The following is a 19,214-nucleotide window of genomic DNA, read 5'->3' on the forward strand; positions in this document are numbered from 1 at the left end:
TTGTGGTTGAATTTGCATGTGTCTCATGATCCATTAAAACTGAGCTTTAAGGCAGGTCCTTCTCATTTTTCAGGCTGTGAGTACAGCTTAGTTCTTCAAAGTGTTTTCTTAAAGTATGTGTCATATTGTAAATTTGTTTCGCCATTACCTCCCTGAAGACATTTTGCGGTGACCATTAGCACAGGCTTAAACCTGCGTTTGCAGGTAACGGCCAGAGGGTGGCAGTCTTTCTACGTTCCCCATGCTGGTACTAGGGCAACAGACCTTCCGGCCAGTGGTGTTCCTCGGTTATAAATTAGAGTGGAATGTGCCTGAAGAAACCCACAGATGCTGATGTCTCCTTACTCATGTTTGCCTTTTAAATTTACCTTATATTTATTATTGGAGCAAGATTACATTGTGTACATGGAACAGTTCTTCTTGGTGCGTTCCTCTGTTGATGGAGATTTTCATTGCTTCCAAATGTTGGCTATGGTCAATATGGCTGGAGTGCAGGATTGCCAGCCTGTGACGTTTTGATTCTCATTTTCTCAGGGGATAGGCCCAGCAGTGGGTATGACTGATTGACGGGTAGCTCAGTGTTTACCTTTTCAAGGCACTTCCATTGTGTTTTCATTAGTGGCTCTTACCACGTCCCCCTTAGGGCCGAGTGTACGCATTCCTCCACAGTCCCTTCAGCATGTATTTTTTGAAACGTTTTTGCTGATGGCCATTCTGACTGCTGTGAGCTGATAGGTTTTTGTAATTTGGGTTTGCATGTCTTTAAAGATTCCTAAAATATATCATTGTCCCACACCTTTTTCTTTTCTCTTTAAAGGAAAAGCTGTGAGTAAAACATAGCTCTTGAAATTGTCTTCTTGGAAGGTTGCCCTCTTTTGAAATTTTGGCTCCATTTTTGATCCCAGGATTTATTTGGAGGGCAGGTGTCATTTACAGAATTGCAAGTTGGTGAATATTTAGTGACCTTTAGCAGTGGGTTGAAAGCTGCTGTTGTGGGAAATGGCCACAAGGAGGCAGCGTTTCTCCATTCCCAAATCTGAGTACTAGGGCAGCAGAGCCTTTCTGGAAGTCGTGGTCCTAGGTTGTAAATTAGAATGGAACGTGCCAGGAGAAACCCCCATAAGTTTAGGTCTCATTACTTCTTGTTTTTGTTATTTTTTTTTAATCGGGGTAAGGACTAGAATACTGTTTGTCCTAGGGGTACGCAATCTGGTTCATTTGTACATTATATATGTCTACTCTACAGATCCTCTTCCCATGTAAAATATTACAGAGTGTTCTGTAGACCTCCCTTGCTATATGGTCGGTCGTTTTGAAATATGTATATAATATGCATTTGGATATGTATAGTAACACTAATCTCATTTATCCATTCCCCCCACCTTTCCTTTTAGATGAGCGTAGTTGGTTTTCTAAGTCTGTGAGTGTCTTTCTCTGTGGAAATATGTTCATTTGTGTCAGTGATTAGATAACGCCTCTAAGGGATATCATAGGATATAGGTCTTTTGCTTTCCGACTTACCTCATGTTTTGTGATTATCTCCAGGCTCATCTCTGGTGCCTCAAAGAGCAGTGTTTCATTGTTTACCATGGCTCATATTCCATTGTGTACATGGACTCCTTCTTCTTTATCCATTCACCTGTTGATGGACATTTTGGTTGCTTCCCATCTTGGCTATTTTGAATAAGGCTGCAGTGCAGCCTTTGCAGCCTGTGTCTTCTCGATCCTGGTCTTCTCAGGTGAGAGGCCCAGTGGTGTGCCTGCTGGATTGAATGGTACCTCAGTTTTTACTTTTCAACGCAGTTCCTTTCTGTACTCCTTACTGGCTGTTAACCACTTTACATCTCACCAGCACCTAGAGGTTACACAGTTCTCTACAACCCCATCAGCATTTATTGTTGGTAGACTTTTTGCTGACGGTCAGTCGACAGGTGTGAGTTGAAACCTTTTGGTTGATTAGATTGCATGAGTCTAATCATTCCTGAGGTTGAGCTTTTACCCATTTTCCTGTTTTTTTGTTTAAAGAGAGTGAGGAATACTTACCTCTGCATACTATCTTCTTGAAACATTCGCCTGTTTTGAGTTTCTTTTGTCCATTCCCTACCTGAGCACAATTTTTGACGGCAGGTGTCCTTTACAGCCCTGAGTCCTTGTGAATTTTAAGTGACCAGTAGCTGTGGGTTTAAAGCTGCTCTTGCGGGAAACGGCCACAAGGGGGCAGCATTTCTCCTTTACCAAATCTGGTCACTAGGGCAACAGAGCCTTAATGGAAGTCGTGTTCTAGGTTGTAGATTACAATGGAATGTGCCGGGAAAAAGCCCTTTAAGTGTATGTGTCATTCCTTCTTGTTTGTATTTTGATCAAAATTTTTATTCTTTATCACAGCAAATTCGATTACAATGGTTTGTTTGGTCTAGGTGTGCAAGATGTGGTTCCTTCGCACATATACATATATCTATTCTTCTTTGGAATCCTTTCCCGTGTAGGTTATGACACAATGTTGAGTAGTCTTCTCTTGGTATTCTGTAGGTCTTTGGTGATTATATATTTCACGTGTGTTTGTATATCTCTGTTCACCTCAATATGGTAATGTACCCAATCCTCACACCTTTCCATTTGGTGAACCATAAGTTTTTGTACTGAATCTGTGATTGCCTTTCTCTGTGGAAATATCTTCGTTTGTATCAATTTTTAGGTAACACCTCTATGTGATATGATAGGATATGTGTCTTTCGCTTTCTCACTTACTCCAAGTTGCGTGATTACTTCTAGACTCATCTATGGTGCTGCAAATGGCATTGCTTCATTTTATCGCCAGCTCATAATCCATCTGTACATGTAGCAGTTCTTCTTTGTCCACCCATCTGTCGGTGGACTTTTTGGTGACTTCCATATCTTGGCTCTTGTAATACTGGGCAATGCAGATTTGCCTGCCTCTTTCTTTCCAATTCTGTCTTCTTAGGTTATAGGTCCAGGAATAAGCCTCCGGATCATACGGTAGCTCAATGTTTACCTTATAACGGCACCTCCACTCTGCTCTCACGAGTGGCTCTTTCCAGGTTACATCCCACTTAAAGTGGAGGGTTTGCATTTCTCCACAGCACCTTCAGCATTTATTCTTTGTGGTTTTTTACTGATGGTTATTCTGACTGGTGTGAGCTGATACGTCTTTGTGGTTGAATTTGCATGTGTCTCATGATCCATTAAAACTGAGCTTTAAGGCAGGTCCTTCTCATTTTTCAGGCTGTGAGTACAGCTTAGTTCTTCAAAGTGTTTTCTTAAAGTATGTGTCATATTGCAAATTTGTTTCGCCATTACCTCCCTGAAGACATTTTGCGGTGACCATTAGCACAGGCTTAAACCTGCGTTTGCAGGTAACGGCCAGAGGGTGGCAGTCTTTCTACGTTCCCCATGCTGGTACTAGGGCAACAGACCTTCCGGCCAGTGGTGTTCCTCGGTTATAAATTAGAGTGGAATGTGCCTGAAGAAACCCACAGATGCTGATGTCTCCTTACTCATGTTTGCCTTTTAAATTTACCTTATATTTATTATTGGAGCAATATTACATTGTGTACATGGAACAGTTCTTCTTGGTGCGTTCCTCTGTTGATGGAGATTTTCATTGCTTCCAAATGTTGGCTATGGTCAATATGGCTGGAGTGCAGGATTGCCAGCCTGTGACGTTTTGATTCTCATTTTCTCAGGGGATAGGCCCAGCAGTGGGTATGACTGATTGACGGGTAGCTCAGTGTTTACCTTTTCAAGGCACTTCCATTGTGTTTTCATTAGTGGCTCTTACCACGTCCCCCTTAGCGCCGAGTGTACGCATTCCTCCACAGTCCCTTCAGCATGTATTTTTTGAAACGTTTTTGCTGATGGCCATTCTGACTGCTGTGAGCTGATAGGTTTTTGTAATTTGGGTTTGCATGTCTTTAAAGATTCCTAAAATATATCATTGTCCCACACCTTTTTCTTTTCTCTTTAAAGGAAAAGCTGTGAGTACAACATAGCTCTTGAAATTGTCTTCTTGGAAGGTTGCCCTCTTTTGAAATTTTGGCTCCATTTTTGATCCCAGGATTTATTTGGAGGGCAGGTGTCATTTACAGAATTGCAAGTTGGTGAATATTTAGTGACCTTTAGCAGTGGGTTGAAAGCTGCTGTTGTGGGAAATGGCCACAAGGAGGCAGCATTTCTCCATTCCCAAATCTGAGTACTAGGGCAGCAGAGCCTTTCTGGAAGTCGTGGTCCTAGGTTGTAAATTAGAATGGAATGTGCCAGGAGAAACCCCCATAAGTTTAGGTCTCATTACTTCTTGTTTTTGTTATTTTTTTTTAATCGGGGTAAGGACTAGAATACTGTTTGTCCTAGGGGTACGCAATCTGGTTCATTTGTACATTATATATGTCTACTCTACAGATCCTCTTCCCATGTAAAATATTACAGAGTGTTCTGTAGACCTCCCTTGCTATATGGTCGGTCGTTTTGAAATATGTATATAATATGCATTTGGATATGTATAGTAACACTAATCTCATTTATCCATTCCCCCCACCTTTCCTTTTAGATGAGCGTAGTTGGTTTTCTAAGTCTGTGAGTGTCTTTCTCTGTGGAAATATGTTCATTTGTGTCAGTGATTAGATAACGCCTCTAAGGGATATCATAGGATATAGGTCTTTTGCTTTCCGACTTACCTCATGTTTTGTGATTATCTCCAGGCTCATCTCTGGTGCCTCAAAGAGCAGTGTTTCATTGTTTTCCATGGCTCATATTCCATTGTGTACATGGACTCCTTCTTCTTTATCCATTCACCTGTTGATGGACATTTTGGTTGCTTCCCATCTTGGCTATTTTGAATAAGGCTGCAGTGCAGCCTTTGCAGCCTGTGTCTTCTCGATCCTGGTCTTCTCAGGTGAGAGGCCCAGTGGTGTGCCTGCTGGATTGAATGGTACCTCAGTTTTTACTTTTCAACGCAGTTCCTTTCTGTACTCCTTACTGGCTGTTAACCACTTTACATCTCACCAGCACCTAGAGGTTACACAGTTCTCTACAACCCCATCAGCATTTATTGTTGGTAGACTTTTTGCTGACGGTCAGTCGACAGGTGTGAGTTGAAACCTTTTGGTTGATTAGATTGCATGAGTCTAATCATTCCTGAGGTTGAGCTTTTACCCATTTTCCTGTTTTTTTGTTTAAAGAGAGTGAGGAATACTTACCTCTGCATACTATCTTCTTGAAACATTCGCCTGTTTTGAGTTTCTTTTGTCCATTCCCTACCTGAGCACAATTTTTGACGGCAGGTGTCCTTTACAGCCCTGAGTCCTTGTGAATTTTAAGTGACCAGTAGCTGTGGGTTTAAAGCTGCTCTTGCGGGAAACGGCCACAAGGGGGCAGCATTTCTCCTTTACCAAATCTGGTCACTAGGGCAACAGAGCCTTAATGGAAGTCGTGTTCTAGGTTGTAGATTACAATGGAATGTGCCGGGAAAAAGCCCTTTAAGTGTATGTGTCATTCCTTCTTGTTTGTATTTTGATCAAAATTTTTATTCTTTATCACAGCAAATTCGATTACAATGGTTTGTTTGGTCTAGGTGTGCAAGATGTGGTTCCTTCGCACATATACATATATCTATTCTTCTTTGGAATCCTTTCCCGTGTAGGTTATGACACAATGTTGAGTAGTCTTCTCTTGGTATTCTGTAGGTCTTTGGTGATTATATATTTCACGTGTGTTTGTATATCTCTGTTCACCTCAATATGGTAATGTACCCAATCCTCACACCTTTCCATTTGGTGAACCATAAGTTTTTGTACTGAATCTGTGATTGCCTTTCTCTGTGGAAATATCTTCGTTTGTATCAATTTTTAGGTAACACCTCTATGTGATATGATAGGATATGTGTCTTTCGCTTTCTCACTTACTCCAAGTTGCGTGATTACTTCTAGACTCATCTATGGTGCTGCAAATGGCATTGCTTCATTTTATCGCCAGCTCATAATCCATCTGTACATGTAGCAGTTCTTCTTTGTCCACCCATCTGTCGGTGGACTTTTTGGTGACTTCCATATCTTGGCTCTTGTAATACTGGGCAATGCAGATTTGCCTGCCTCTTTCTTTCCAATTCTGTCTTCTTAGGTTATAGGTCCAGGAATAAGCCTCCGGATCATACGGTAGCTCAATGTTTACCTTATAACGGCACCTCCACTCTGCTCTCACGAGTGGCTCTTTCCAGGTTACATCCCACTTAAAGTGGAGGGTTTGCATTTCTCCACAGCACCTTCAGCATTTATTCTTTGTGGTTTTTTACTGATGGTTATTCTGACTGGTGTGAGCTGATACGTCTTTGTGGTTGAATTTGCATGTGTCTCATGATCCATTAAAACTGAGCTTTAAGGCAGGTCCTTCTCATTTTTCAGGCTGTGAGTACAGCTTAGTTCTTCAAAGTGTTTTCTTAAAGTATGTGTCATATTGTAAATTTTTTTCGCCATTACCTCCCTGAAGACATTTTGCGGTGACCATTAGCACAGGCTTAAACCTGCGTTTGCAGGTAACGGCCAGAGGGTGGCAGTCTTTCTACGTTCCCCATGCTGGTACTAGGGCAACAGACCTTCCGGCCAGTGGTGTTCCTCGGTTATAAATTAGAGTGGAATGTGCCTGAAGAAACCCACAGATGCTGATGTCTCCTTACTCATGTTTGCCTTTTAAATTTACCTTATATTTATTATTGGAGCAATATTACATTGTGTACATGGAACAGTTCTTCTTGGTGCGTTCCTCTGTTGATGGAGATTTTCATTGCTTCCAAATGTTGGCTATGGTCAATATGGCTGGAGTGCAGGATTGCCAGCCTGTGACGTTTTGATTCTCATTTTCTCAGGGGATAGGCCCAGCAGTGGGTATGACTGATTGACGGGTAGCTCAGTGTTTACCTTTTCAAGGCACTTCCATTGTGTTTTCATTAGTGGCTCTTACCACGTCCCCCTTAGGGCCGAGTGTACGCATTCCTCCACAGTCCCTTCAGCATGTATTTTTTGAAACGTTTTTGCTGATGGCCATTCTGACTGCTGTGAGCTGATAGGTTTTTGTAATTTGGGTTTGCATGTCTTTAAAGATTCCTAAAATATATCATTGTCCCACACCTTTTTCTTTTCTCTTTAAAGGAAAAGCTGTGAGTACAACATAGCTCTTGAAATTGTCTTCTTGGAAGGTTGCCCTCTTTTGAAATTTTGGCTCCATTTTTGATCCCAGGATTTATTTGGAGGGCAGGTGTCATTTACAGAATTGCAAGTTGGTGAATATTTAGTGACCTTTAGCAGTGGGTTGAAAGCTGCTGTTGTGGGAAATGGCCACAAGGAGGCAGCATTTCTCCATTCCCAAATCTGAGTACTAGGGCAGCAGAGCCTTTCTGGAAGTCGTGGTCCTAGGTTGTAAATTAGAATGGAATGTGCCAGGAGAAACCCCCATAAGTTTAGGTCTCATTACTTCTTGTTTTTGTTATTTTTTTTTAATCGGGGTAAGGACTAGAATACTGTTTGTCCTAGGGGTACGCAATCTGGTTCATTTGTACATTATATATGTCTACTCTACAGAACCTCTTCCCATGTAAAATATTACAGAGTGTTCTGTAGACCTCCCTTGCTATATGGTCGGTCGTTTTGAAATATGTATATAATATGCATTTGGATATGTATAGTAACACTAATCTCATTTATCCATTCCCCCCACCTTTCCTTTTAGATGAGCGTAGTTGGTTTTCTAAGTCTGTGAGTGTCTTTCTCTGTGGAAATATGTTCATTTGTGTCAGTGATTAGATAACGCCTCTAAGGGATATCATAGGTTATAGGTCTTTTGCTTTCCGACTTACCTCATGTTTTGTGATTATCTCCAGGCTCATCTCTGGTGCCTCAAAGAGCAGTGTTTCATTGTTTTCCATGGCTCATATTCCATTGTGTACATGGACTCCTTCTTCTTTATCCATTCACCTGTTGATGGACATTTTGGTTGCTTCCCATCTTGGCTATTTTGAATAAGGCTGCAGTGCAGCCTTTGCAGCCTGTGTCTTCTCGATCCTGGTCTTCTCAGGTGAGAGGCCCAGTGGTGTGCCTGCTGGATTGAATGGTACCTCAGTTTTTACTTTTCAACGCAGTTCCTTTCTGTACTCCTTACTGGCTGTTAACCACTTTACATCTCACCAGCACCTAGAGGTTACACAGTTCTCTACAACCCCATCAGCATTTATTGTTGGTAGACTTTTTGCTGACGGTCAGTCGACAGGTGTGAGTTGAAACCTTTTGGTTGATTAGATTGCATGAGTCTAATCATTCCTGAGGTTGAGCTTTTACCCATTTTCCTGTTTTTTTGTTTAAAGAGAGTGAGGAATACTTACCTCTGCATACTATCTTCTTGAAACATTCGCCTGTTTTGAGTTTCTTTTGTCCATTCCCTACCTGAGCACAATTTTTGACGGCAGGTGTCCTTTACAGCCCTGAGTCCTTGTGAATTTTAAGTGACCAGTAGCTGTGGGTTTAAAGCTGCTCTTGCGGGAAACGGCCACAAGGGGGCAGCATTTCTCCTTTACCAAATCTGGTCACTAGGGCAACAGAGCCTTAATGGAAGTCGTGTTCTAGGTTGTAGATTACAATGGAATGTGCCGGGAAAAAGCCCTTTAAGTGTATGTGTCATTCCTTCTTGTTTGTATTTTGATCAAAATTTTTATTCTTTATCACAGCAAATTCGATTACAATGGTTTGTTTGGTCTAGGTGTGCAAGATGTGGTTCCTTCGCACATATACATATATCTATTCTTCTTTGGAATCCTTTCCCGTGTAGGTTATGACACAATGTTGAGTAGTCTTCTCTTGGTATTCTGTAGGTCTTTGGTGATTATATATTTCACGTGTGTTTGTATATCTCTGTTCACCTCAATATGGTAATGTACCCAATCCTCACACCTTTCCATTTGGTGAACCATAAGTTTTTGTACTGAATCTGTGATTGCCTTTCTCTGTGGAAGTATCTTCGTTTGTATCAATTTTTAGGTAACACCTCTATGTGATATGATAGGATATGTGTCTTTCGATTTCTCACTTACTCCAAGTTGCGTGATTACTTCTAGACTCATCTATGGTGCTGCAAATGGCATTGCTTCATTTTATCGCCAGCTCATAATCCATCTGTACATGTAGCAGTTCTTCTTTGTCCACCCATCTGTCGGTGGACTTTTTGGTGACTTCCATATCTTGGCTCTTGTAATACTGGGCAATGCAGATTTGCCTGCCTCTTTCTTTCCAATTCTGTCTTCTTAGGTTATAGGTCCAGGAATAAGCCTCCGGATCATACGGTAGCTCAATGTTTACCTTATAACGGCACCTCCACTCTGCTCTCACGAGTGGCTCTTTCCAGGTTACATCCCACTTAAAGTGGAGGGTTTGCATTTCTCCACAGCACCTTCAGCATTTATTCTTTGTGGTTTTTTACTGATGGTTATTCTGACTGGTGTGAGCTGATACGTCTTTGTGGTTGAATTTGCATGTGTCTCATGATCCATTAAAACTGAGCTTTAAGGCAGGTCCTTCTCATTTTTCAGGCTGTGAGTACAGCTTAGTTCTTCAAAGTGTTTTCTTAAAGTATGTGTCATATTGTAAATTTTTTTCGCCATTACCTCCCTGAAGACATTTTGCGGTGACCATTAGCACAGGCTTAAACCTGCGTTTGCAGGTAACGGCCAGAGGGTGGCAGTCTTTCTACGTTCCCCATGCTGGTACTAGGGCAACAGACCTTCCGGCCAGTGGTGTTCCTCGGTTATAAATTAGAGTGGAATGTGCCTGAAGAAACCCACAGATGCTGATGTCTCCTTACTCATGTTTGCCTTTTAAATTTACCTTATATTTATTATTGGAGCAAGATTACATTGTGTACATGGAACAGTTCTTCTTGGTGCGTTCCTCTGTTGATGGAGATTTTCATTGCTTCCAAATGTTGGCTATGGTCAATATGGCTGGAGTGCAGGATTGCCAGCCTGTGACGTTTTGATTCTCATTTTCTCAGGGGATAGGCCCAGCAGTGGGTATGACTGATTGACGGGTAGCTCAGTGTTTACCTTTTCAAGGCACTTCCATTGTGTTTTCATTAGTGGCTCTTACCACGTCCCCCTTAGGGCCGAGTGTACGCATTCCTCCACAGTCCCTTCAGCATGTATTTTTTGAAACGTTTTTGCTGATGGCCATTCTGACTGCTGTGAGCTGATAGGTTTTTGTAATTTGGGTTTGCATGTCTTTAAAGATTCCTAAAATATATCATTGTCCCACACCTTTTTCTTTTCTCTTTAAAGGAAAAGCTGTGAGTAAAACATAGCTCTTGAAATTGTCTTCTTGGAAGGTTGCCCTCTTTTGAAATTTTGGCTCCATTTTTGATCCCAGGATTTATTTGGAGGGCAGGTGTCATTTACAGAATTGCAAGTTGGTGAATATTTAGTGACCTTTAGCAGTGGGTTGAAAGCTGCTGTTGTGGGAAATGGCCACAAGGAGGCAGCGTTTCTCCATTCCCAAATCTGAGTACTAGGGCAGCAGAGCCTTTCTGGAAGTCGTGGTCCTAGGTTGTAAATTAGAATGGAACGTGCCAGGAGAAACCCCCATAAGTTTAGGTCTCATTACTTCTTGTTTTTGTTATTTTTTTTTAATCGGGGTAAGGACTAGAATACTGTTTGTCCTAGGGGTACGCAATCTGGTTCATTTGTACATTATATATGTCTACTCTACAGATCCTCTTCCCATGTAAAATATTACAGAGTGTTCTGTAGACCTCCCTTGCTATATGGTCGGTCGTTTTGAAATATGTATATAATATGCATTTGGATATGTATAGTAACACTAATCTCATTTATCCATTCCCCCCACCTTTCCTTTTAGATGAGCGTAGTTGGTTTTCTAAGTCTGTGAGTGTCTTTCTCTGTGGAAATATGTTCATTTGTGTCAGTGATTAGATAACGCCTCTAAGGGATATCATAGGATATAGGTCTTTTGCTTTCCGACTTACCTCATGTTTTGTGATTATCTCCAGGCTCATCTCTGGTGCCTCAAAGAGCAGTGTTTCATTGTTTACCATGGCTCATATTCCATTGTGTACATGGACTCCTTCTTCTTTATCCATTCACCTGTTGATGGACATTTTGGTTGCTTCCCATCTTGGCTATTTTGAATAAGGCTGCAGTGCAGCCTTTGCAGCCTGTGTCTTCTCGATCCTGGTCTTCTCAGGTGAGAGGCCCAGTGGTGTGCCTGCTGGATTGAATGGTACCTCAGTTTTTACTTTTCAACGCAGTTCCTTTCTGTACTCCTTACTGGCTGTTAACCACTTTACATCTCACCAGCACCTAGAGGTTACACAGTTCTCTACAACCCCATCAGCATTTATTGTTGGTAGACTTTTTGCTGACGGTCAGTCGACAGGTGTGAGTTGAAACCTTTTGGTTGATTAGATTGCATGAGTCTAATCATTCCTGAGGTTGAGCTTTTACCCATTTTCCTGTTTTTTTGTTTAAAGAGAGTGAGGAATACTTACCTCTGCATACTATCTTCTTGAAACATTCGCCTGTTTTGAGTTTCTTTTGTCCATTCCCTACCTGAGCACAATTTTTGACGGCAGGTGTCCTTTACAGCCCTGAGTCCTTGTGAATTTTAAGTGACCAGTAGCTGTGGGTTTAAAGCTGCTCTTGCGGGAAACGGCCACAAGGGGGCAGCATTTCTCCTTTACCAAATCTGGTCACTAGGGCAACAGAGCCTTAATGGAAGTCGTGTTCTAGGTTGTAGATTACAATGGAATGTGCCGGGAAAAAGCCCTTTAAGTGTATGTGTCATTCCTTCTTGTTTGTATTTTGATCAAAATTTTTATTCTTTATCACAGCAAATTCGATTACAATGGTTTGTTTGGTCTAGGTGTGCAAGATGTGGTTCCTTCGCACATATACATATATCTATTCTTCTTTGGAATCCTTTCCCGTGTAGGTTATGACACAATGTTGAGTAGTCTTCTCTTGGTATTCTGTAGGTCTTTGGTGATTATATATTTCACGTGTGTTTGTATATCTCTGTTCACCTCAATATGGTAATGTACCCAATCCTCACACCTTTCCATTTGGTGAACCATAAGTTTTTGTACTGAATCTGTGATTGCCTTTCTCTGTGGAAATATCTTCGTTTGTATCAATTTTTAGGTAACACCTCTATGTGATATGATAGGATATGTGTCTTTCGCTTTCTCACTTACTCCAAGTTGCGTGATTACTTCTAGACTCATCTATGGTGCTGCAAATGGCATTGCTTCATTTTATCGCCAGCTCATAATCCATCTGTACATGTAGCAGTTCTTCTTTGTCCACCCATCTGTCGGTGGACTTTTTGGTGACTTCCATATCTTGGCTCTTGTAATACTGGGCAATGCAGATTTGCCTGCCTCTTTCTTTCCAATTCTGTCTTCTTAGGTTATAGGTCCAGGAATAAGCCTCCGGATCATACGGTAGCTCAATGTTTACCTTATAACGGCACCTCCACTCTGCTCTCACGAGTGGCTCTTTCCAGGTTACATCCCACTTAAAGTGGAGGGTTTGCATTTCTCCACAGCACCTTCAGCATTTATTCTTTGTGGTTTTTTACTGATGGTTATTCTGACTGGTGTGAGCTGATACGTCTTTGTGGTTGAATTTGCATGTGTCTCATGATCCATTAAAACTGAGCTTTAAGGCAGGTCCTTCTCATTTTTCAGGCTGTGAGTACAGCTTAGTTCTTCAAAGTGTTTTCTTAAAGTATGTGTCATATTGTAAATTTTTTTCGCCATTACCTCCCTGAAGACATTTTGCGGTGACCATTAGCACAGGCTTAAACCTGCGTTTGCAGGTAACGGCCAGAGGGTGGCAGTCTTTCTACGTTCCCCATGCTGGTACTAGGGCAACAGACCTTCCGGCCAGTGGTGTTCCTCGGTTATAAATTAGAGTGGAATGTGCCTGAAGAAACCCACAGATGCTGATGTCTCCTTACTCATGTTTGCCTTTTAAATTTACCTTATATTTATTATTGGAGCAATATTACATTGTGTACATGGAACAGTTCTTCTTGGTGCGTTCCTCTGTTGATGGAGATTTTCATTGCTTCCAAATGTTGGCTATGGTCAATATGGCTGGAGTGCAGGATTGCCAGCCTGTGACGTTTTGATTCTCATTTTCTCAGGGGATAGGCCCAGCAGTGGGTATGACTGATTGACGGGTAGCTCAGTGTTTACCTTTTCAAGGCACTTCCATTGTCTTTTCATTAGTGGCTCTTACCACATCCCCCTTAGGGCCGAGTGTACGCATTCCTCCACAGTCCCTTCAGCATTTATTTTTTGAAACGTTTTTGCTGATGGCCATTCTGACTGCTGTGAGCTGATAGGTTTTTGTAATTTGGGTTTTCATGTCTTTAAAGATTCCTAAAATATATCATTGTCCCACACCTTTTTCTTTTCTCTTTAAAGGAAAAGCTGTGAGTACAACATAGCTCTTGAAATTGTCTTCTTGGAAGGTTGCCCTCTTTTGAAATTTTTGCTCCATTTTTGATCCCAGGATTTATTTGGAGGGCAGGTGTCATTTACAGAATTGCAAGTTGGTGAATATTTAGTGACCTTTAGCAGTGGGTTGAAAGCTGCTGTTGTGGGAAATGGCCACAAGGAGGCAGCATTTCTCCATTCCCAAATCTGAGTACTAGGGCAGCAGAGCCTTTCTGGAAGTCGTGGTCCTAGGTTGTAAATTAGAATGGAATGTGCCAGGAGAAACCCCCATAAGTTTAGGTCTCATTACTTCTTGTTTTTGTTATTTTTTTTTAATCGGGGTAAGGACTAGAATACTGTTTGTCCTAGGGGTACGCAATCTGGTTCATTTGTACATTATATATGTCTACTCTACAGAACCTCTTCCCATGTAAAATATTACAGAGTGTTCTGTAGACCTCCCTTGCTATATGGTCGGTCGTTTTGAAATATGTATATAATATGTATTTGGATATGTATAGTAACACTAATCTCATTTATCCATTCCCCCCACCTTTCCTTTTAGATGAGCGTAGTTGGTTTTCTAAGTCTGTGAGTGTCTTTCTCTGTGGAAATATGTTCATTTGTGTCAGTGATTAGATAACGCCTCTAAGGGATATCATAGGATATAGGTCTTTTGCTTTCCGACTTACCTCATGTTTTGTGATTATCTCCAGGCTCATCTCTGGTGCCTCAAAGAGCAGTGTTTCATTGTTTTCCATGGCTCATATTCCATTGTGTACATGGACTCCTTCTTCTTTATCCATTCACCTGTTGATGGACATTTTGGTTGCTTCCCATCTTGGCTATTTTGAATAAGGCTGCAGTGCAGCCTTTGCAGCCTGTGTCTTCTCGATCCTGGTCTTCTCAGGTGAGAGGCCCAGTGGTGTGCCTGCTGGATTGAATGGTACCTCAGTTTTTACTTTTCAACGCAGTTCCTTTCTGTACTCCTTACTGGCTGTTAACCACTTTACATCTCACCAGCACCTAGAGGTTACACAGTTCTCTACAACCCCATCAGCATTTATTGTTGGTAGACTTTTTGCTGACGGTCAGTCGACAGGTGTGAGTTGAAACCTTTTGGTTGATTAGATTGCATGAGTCTAATCATTCCTGAGGTTGAGCTTTTACCCATTTTCCTGTTTTTTTGTTTAAAGAGAGTGAGGAATACTTACCTCTGCATACTATCTTCTTGAAACATTCGCCTGTTTTGAGTTTCTTTTGTCCATTCCCTACCTGAGCACAATTTTTGACGGCAGGTGTCCTTTACAGCCCTGAGTCCTTGTGAATTTTAAGTGACCAGTAGCTGTGGGTTTAAAGCTGCTCTTGCGGGAAACGGCCACAAGGGGGCAGCATTTCTCCTTTACCAAATCTGGTCACTAGGGCAACAGAGCCTTAATGGAAGTCGTGTTCTAGGTTGTAGATTACAATGGAATGTGCCGGGAAAAAGCCCTTTAAGTGTATGTGTCATTCCTTCTTGTTTGTATTTTGATCAAAATTTTTATTCTTTATCACAGCAAATTCGATTACAATGGTTTGTTTGGTCTAGGTGTGCAAGATGTGGTTCCTTCGCACATATACATATATCTATTCTTCTTTGGAATCCTTTCCCGTGTAGGTTATGACACAATGTTGAGTAGTCTTCTCTTGGTATTCTGTAGGTCTTTGGTGATTATATATTTCACGTGTGTTTGTATATCTCTGTTCACCTCAATATGGTAATGTACCCAATCCTCACACCTTTCCATTTGGTGAACCATAAGTTTTTGTACTGAATCTGTGATTGCCTTTCTCTGTGGAAGTATCTTCGTTTGTATCAATTTTTAGGTAACACCTCTATGTGATATGATAGGATATGTGTCTTTCGCTTTCTCACTTACTCCAAGTTGCGTGATTACTTCTAGACTCATCTATGGTGCTGCAAATGGCATTGCTTCATTTTATCGCCAGCTCATAATCCATCTGTACATGTAGCAGTTCTTCTTTGTCCACCCATCTGTCGGTGGACTTTTTGGTGACTTCCATATCTTGGCTCTTGTAATACTGGGCAATGCAGATTTGCCTGCCTCTTTCTTTCCAATTCTGTCTTCTTAGGTTATAGGTCCAGGAATAAGCCTCCGGATCATACGGTAGCTCAATGTTTACCTTATAACGGCACCTCCACTCTGCTCTCATGAGTGGCTCTTTCCAGGTTACATCCCACTTAAAGTGGAGGGTTTGCATTTCTCCACAGCACCTTCAGCATTTATTCTTTGTGGTTTTTTACTGATGGTTATTCTGACTGGTGTGAGCTGATACGTCTTTGTGGTTGAATTTGCATGTGTCTCATGATCCATTAAAACTGAGCTTTAAGGCAGGTCCTTCTCATTTTTCAGGCTGTGAGTACAGCTTAGTTCTTCAAAGTGTTTTCTTAAAGTATGTGTCATATTGTAAATTTGTTTCGCCATTACCTCCCTGAAGACATTTTGCGGTGACCATTAGCACAGGCTTAAACCTGCGTTTGCAGGTAACGGCCAGAGGGTGGCAGTCTTTCTACGTTCCCCATGCTGGTACTAGGGCAACAGACCTTCCGGCCAGTGGTGTTCCTCGGTTATAAATTAGAGTGGAATGTGCCTGAAGAAACCCACAGATGCTGATGTCTCCTTACTTATGTTTGCCTTTTAAATTTACCTTATATTTATTATTGGAGCAATATTACATTGTGTACATGGAACAGTTCTTCTTGGTGCGTTCCTCTGTTGATGGAGATTTTCATTGCTTCCAAATGTTGGCTATGGTCAATATGGCTGGAGTGCAGGATTGCCAGCCTGTGACGTTTTGATTCTCATTTTCTCAGGGGATAGGCCCAGCAGTGGGTATGACTGATTGACGGGTAGCTCAGTGTTTACCTTTTCAAGGCACTTCCATTGTCTTTTCATTAGTGGCTCTTACCACGTCCCCCTTAGGGCCGAGTGTACGCATTCCTCCACAGTCCCTTCAGCATTTATTTTTTGAAACGTTTTTGCTGATGGCCATTCTGACTGCTGTGAGCTGATAGGTTTTTGTAATTTGGGTTTTCATGTCTTTAAAGATTCCTAAAATATATCATTTTCCCACACCTTTTTCTTTTCTCTTTAAAGGAAAAGCTGTGAGTACAACATAGCTCTTGAAATTGTCTTCTTGGAAGTTTGCCCTCTTTTGAAATTTTTGCTCCATTTTTGATCCCAGGATTTATTTGGAGGGCAGGTGTCATTTACAGAATTGCAAGTTGGTGAATATTTAGTGACCTTTAGCAGTGGGTTGAAAGCTGCTGTTGTGGGAAATGGCCACAAGGAGGCAGCGTTTCTCCATTCCCAAATCTGAGTACTAGGGCAGCAGAGCCTTTCTGGAAGTCGTGTTCCTAGGTTGTAAATTAGAATGGAATGTGCCAGGAGAAACCCCCATAAGTTTAGGTCTCATTACTTCTTGTTTTTGTTAATTTTTTTAATCGGGGTAAGGACTAGAATACTGTTTGTCCTAGGGGTACGCAATCTGGTTCATTTGTACATTATATATGTCTACTCTACAGATCCTCTTCCCATGTAAAATATTACAGAGTGTTCTGTAGACCTCCCTTGCTATATGGTCGGTCGTTTTGAAATATGTATATAATATGCATTTGGATATGTATAGTAACACTAATCTCATTTATCCATTCCCCCCACCTTTCCTTTTAGATGAGCGTAGTTGGTTTTCTAAGTCTGTGAGTGTCTTTCTCTATGGAAATATGTTCATTTGTGTCAGTGATTAGATAACGCCTCTAAGGGATATCATAGGTTATAGGTCTTTTGCTTTCCGACTTACCTCATGTTTTGTGATTATCTCCAGGCTCATCTCTGGTGCCTCAAAGAGCAGTGTTTCATTGTTTTCCATGGCTAATATTCCATTGTGTACATGGACTCCTTCTTCTTTATCCATTCACCTGTTGATGGACATTTTGGTTGCTTCCCATCTTGGCTATTTTGAATAAGGCTGCAGTGCAGCCTTTGCAGCCTGTGTCTTCTCGATCCTGGTCTTCTCAGGTGAGAGGCCCAGTGGTGTGCCTGCTGGATTGAATGGTACCTCAGTTTATACTTTTCAACGCAGTTCCTTTCTGTACTCCTTACTGGCTGTTAACCACTTTACATCTCACCAGCACCTAGAGGTTACACAGTTCTCTACAACCCCATCAGCATTTATTGTTGGTAGACTTTTTGCTGACGGTCAGTCGACAGGTGTGAGTTGAAACCTTTTGGTTGATTAGATTGCATGAGTCTAATCATTCCTGAGGTTGAGCTTTTACCCATTTTCCTGTTTTTTTGTTTAAAGAGAGTGAGGAATACTTACCTCTGCATACTATCTTCTTGAAACATTTGCCTGTTTTGAATTTCTTTTGTCCATTCCCTACCTGAGCACAATTTTTGACGGCAGGTGTCCTTTACAGCCCTGAGTCCTTGTGAATTTTAAGTGACCAGTAGCTGTGGGTTTAAAGCTGCTCTTGCGGGAAACGGCCACAAGGGGGCAGCATTTCTCTTTTAGCAAATCTGGTCACTAGGGCAACAGAGCCTTAATGGAAGTCGTGTTCTAGGTTGTAAATTACAATGGAATGTGCCGGGAAAAAGCCCTTTAAGTGTATGTGTCATTCCTTCTTGTTTGTATTTTGATCAAAATTTTTATTCTTTATCACAGCAAATTCGATTACAATGGTTTGTTTGGTCTAGGTGTGCAAGATGTGGTTCCTTCGCACATATACATATATCTATTCTTCTTTGGAATCCTTTCCCGTGTAGGTTATGACACAATGTTGAGTAGTCTTCTCTTGGTATTCTGTAGGTCTTTGGTGATTATATATTTCACGTGTGTTTGTATATCTCTGTTCACCTCAATATGGTAATGTACCCAATCCTCACACCTTTCCATTTGGTGAACCATAAGTTTTTGTACTGAATCTGTGATTGCCTTTCTCTGTGGAAGTATCTTCGTTTGTGTCAATTTTTAGGTAACACCTCTATGTGATATGATAGGATATGTGTCTTTCGCTTTCTCACTTACTCCAAGTTGCGTGATTACTTCTAGAGTCATCTATGGTGCTGCAAATGGCATTGTTTCATTTTATCGCTAGCTCATAATCCATCTGTACATGTAGCAGTTCTTCTTTGTCCACCCATCTGTCGGTGGACTTTTTAGTGACTTCCATATCTTGGCTATGGTAATACTGTGCAATGCAGATTTGCCTGCCTCTTTCTTTCCAATTCTGTCTTCTTAGGTTATAGGTCCAGGAATAAGCCTCCGGATCGTACGGTAGCTCAATGTTTACCTTTTAACGGCACCTCCAATCTGCTCTCATGAGTGGCTCTTTCCAGGTTACATCCCACTTAAATTTGAGGGTTTGCATTTCTCCACAGCACCTTTAGCATTTATTCTTTGTGGTTTTTTACTGATGGTTATTCTGACTGGTGTCAGCTGATACGTCTTTGTGGCTGAATTTGCATGTGTCTCATGATCCATTAAAACTGAGCTTTAAGGCAGGTCCTTTTCATTTTTCAGGCTGTGAGTACAGCTTAGTTCTTCAAAGTGTTTTCTTAAAGTATGTATGTCATAATTTTAAAATTTTTTGGCCATTACCTCCCTGAAGACATTTTGCGGTGACCATTAGCACAGGCTTAAAC

Source organism: Eschrichtius robustus, chromosome 5, assembly GCF_028021215.1.
Source record: "Eschrichtius robustus isolate mEscRob2 chromosome 5, mEscRob2.pri, whole genome shotgun sequence".
In the NCBI taxonomy this organism is placed as follows: Eukaryota; Metazoa; Chordata; class Mammalia; order Artiodactyla; family Eschrichtiidae; genus Eschrichtius; species Eschrichtius robustus.